The following is a 3,473-nucleotide window of genomic DNA, read 5'->3' as shown; positions in this document are numbered from 1 at the left end:
GTGAGCGGGTGGGTGAGCAGGTGGGTGGGGGTGGGTGGAGCGGAAGGGGGGGGTGGGGGGGACAGCACTTTCAGAATAGGCTTTCAATGTTGTTTTGGAGGTGCCACACTGCAAACCTCTTGTTTACAAGACTTCGGAGGCACGAGGTGTGTTCACTCTTCCTTCATTTTAAAGAGACAATTAAAATGGAATTAAAATAGACCAAAAAAAATAAAAAGTAGAAAAAAAAAAAAAGAAAAAAAAAAGTCAATCTTGGAAAAAAAAATATAAAAGCAAATATACAGAAAACATGGAAAAAAAATATTTCAGAAAAACTGTTATTGAGGATGAAGACGATGCGTTTGTAACTCTGGGAAATTCGGATCAGTGTTTTGTTTTTGTCGTTTTGGCCATGGCATTGGTTATTTGAACTATTCCTCTTTTTGTCTGCTAAATAACCAGCAATGGTTCTCAGGAAATGAAGCCAGTTTCCCCCAACCCCTCTTGTAGTTGAATAATAACAATAATAATAATATACTACTACTACTACTACTTGTAGGAAAGGAAAATCCAACTTCTAGCACTGAAAAACTTATGTTATAGGTCTGTAATGTTATTATTATTTTTTTTCTTTTTTGTTTGTTTTCCTCTGCCAAATAACTGCTTTAAGCTGGAGAAGCTCGACACACCGCTTCAATATGCTGTCTTTTAAGATCAGGAGGGGGGGGGGGGTGGTCTCCCTTTTAGCCCCCCCTTCTCTCTCTCGTTCCTCCTCTCCCCCTCCCTCGTCCTTATGGTGTAAAACTGCTGGGGGGGGCGGGGGTGGTGGGGGTGTGTGTGTGCGTGTTTTAATTCTTTTGGTCTCGCAGAAACCAACAAAATAACCAATTGAAATGAGAAGCTGTATCTATGCATATACTGTAGCGCCCAGAGAGGCGCTCGTGATTTATTTTTTTCTCTTCCCACGTCTCACGAAATAAGTTAAGTCTCTAACTTACAAAACTTTGAATTTTGTGTGTATGTGTATATATGTGTGTGTGTATATGTGTATGTATATATATATTTACACACATTTTCCTTTTTTTTTTTTTTTTTTCTTTGTCCCTGTCTTATTGTGAACGGCTCCTGTCGCTGCGTTTGAGAAACTCAAAAGGTCGAGGAAGAGAACAAAAAGCTAGAAAAGAAAAGTCTGATCGGTTTTGATCAAATTATTATTGCTAATAATAATTTCTTTTAACAGTGCAAAAGTCGTCCACATTTCATTGCCTTGATTTCTACTCGTGTCCTGCAGATGCAACCAAGACAAAGTGGCTTTTACCTGTTTACAACTAGAATATGATTGTATTGTTGTGCTGTTCTGTTTTGGGTTTGATTGATATTATTTTTCAAAATGTTTTTTCTTTTTTGGCACAGGGAAGGGGTGCATCTGAAATTCTTGGTCTGATTAAGTGTGTGTGTGTGTGTGTGTGTGTGTGTGTGTGTGTGTGTGTGTGTGTGTGTGTGTGTGTGTGTGTGTGTGTGTTCGTCGTGCTGCTCTGTACTGGTGTATGAGTGTCACCGCTGGAGGGGAGGGGGGAGGTTTAGGTGAATGTAAACAACAGAGGGAGGGGTGGGCGGGGCTTAAACTACCATACCAGTGATTGTTTCGTGAACGACGATGTTCAAAGCATCTTTTTTTGGGGAGGGGGGGAAGCCATGGACCTTAACGATTAATTTTTGAGTTTAATTTAACTTTGCGTGTTGTGTATCACATCCTCCCCATTTAAGTAGTTAATTACAGTTTTTTTTCCTCTGATACCAGAAGCGGTGGGAAAATAATCGTTTGCTCGTCGTGTTTTATTTTTTTTCAGCTTGAACCCGTGAAATAATCTCCTTTTGACGAAAATGTTGGAGCAACAGAACCTCTAGAGTATTAGCCGGACCTTTGGACGGTCGTGCGTGCCAGTATTGAACTGCTCTCTACCAAATATACACGCCACGCACACAACTTATTTTTTCTTTGTTTGTTTTTTTGTTTTTTTTATCGAAAAAAAGCCGCAACGAGAACCCCGTCGGTTTACTTAATTCCATGCCTCGTCGCTTAGAGAAAACTATTTATATATAGATATATACGTCTACGCGTGCTTTGGAATGATCACATTTTTTTCCCCGTTGTCTTTTTGGGCTCGGAAAATGCGTCGCGAGATCACCGTTTCGTGGACAAATCGGCACCTCGAAGCCTTGGATTTTGCACTTGAGTAGATGCACGGAGAGACTGGGGAGGGCCCTTTACAACTGGTTCTGGAAGGTGCATGTGTGTGATCTAGTATTGTGACAGGGTAACGTGTGTGTTTGTGTGCTATAGGCTGCGAAGGAGAGTTGAGGTGGGTGGGGGGGGGTGAGCCAAGCAAAATGTGAGCCAAGTACTTTTAGAAGTGTTTTTGTGCAACCTTTTCCACCCCTCCTCAAAGTCTTAAGACCTTAATGGTAGAAGACATCCTCCAGCCTCCTTTGTTTTGGGTGGGATTGGGTGACCACACATTTGTCCGCCATGACTTTCTCTGGGAATCCCCTCTCCTGATTGGCTGTGGAGGCTGCTTTACTCCAAGAATCGTCCATGTAGTAGTCATTTCCTCTAGGGTCCCTGGACTGTTGTTTATTTTTTGGAGGGGGGGGGGGGGTCGCTGTACCTGGCCTCACGCCCGTGCTGCATATAGTGTGTGTGTGTGTGTGTGTGTGTGTGTGTGTAAGAGACTTTGAACTCACTGTCATGCCAAATCCAGGAAGGAGCGGGAAGTGGAGAGAAGGAGCGAAAGAAAGGGATTGATTTTGATTGGTTCGTTCTTTTTAGCGTTTGTGTGAATACTGACATAGCCAGACAATGTATAAAGCTTGAAGACGACAATGTGGAGAAACCTTTATTGAGTGGGAGGACGAGCAACGTACAATCCCTAACAGACTGCCTAGCAGGTCCAAGACAAGTGTCGACCACGTTCTATTTCAATTCACTCGTTCCCCTCAACTTCTTATCCTGTGAGCAAATCAGCTATAGTATATATGCACACACACGTCGCATCCATGAAACACACAAAACCAGAACCGGCGACTACATAGATTTATTTTTTGGTGTGTGGGAGGGGGAAAACTGTGAGGATTTGCTCTTTTGTTGTTGTTTTATTGCATTAGTGTGACTACACCCAAACCCTTGAAAACTGATGAAAAGCTTTAGTATAACCAGCACAAAGATATTGTGGGAAGGGGGGGGTGGGTGGGTGGGTGGGTGGGAGGGATCGTTGCTCAGAGAGACTATGCAGTGGAGTGTTTCTAAAATAAATGGAAACAAAACAAAAAAAAGCCCCAGGCTTCCATGTCCACCTCGGGTTTTTATCTTGTTTATTGTTATTTTTTTTCTTCGCTTTCTTGAAATATCCCAAAAAAGTAACCATATATCTATATAAATGTATTTCAGATAGAGACAAAACCAACGTACAGATGAGACAGGATTCCCCCCCCGC

This window comes from Zeus faber (assembly GCF_960531495.2).
Source record: "Zeus faber genome assembly, chromosome: 11".
Taxonomy (NCBI): Eukaryota; Metazoa; Chordata; class Actinopteri; order Zeiformes; family Zeidae; genus Zeus; species Zeus faber.
This window is presented reverse-complemented; position numbering follows the sequence as displayed.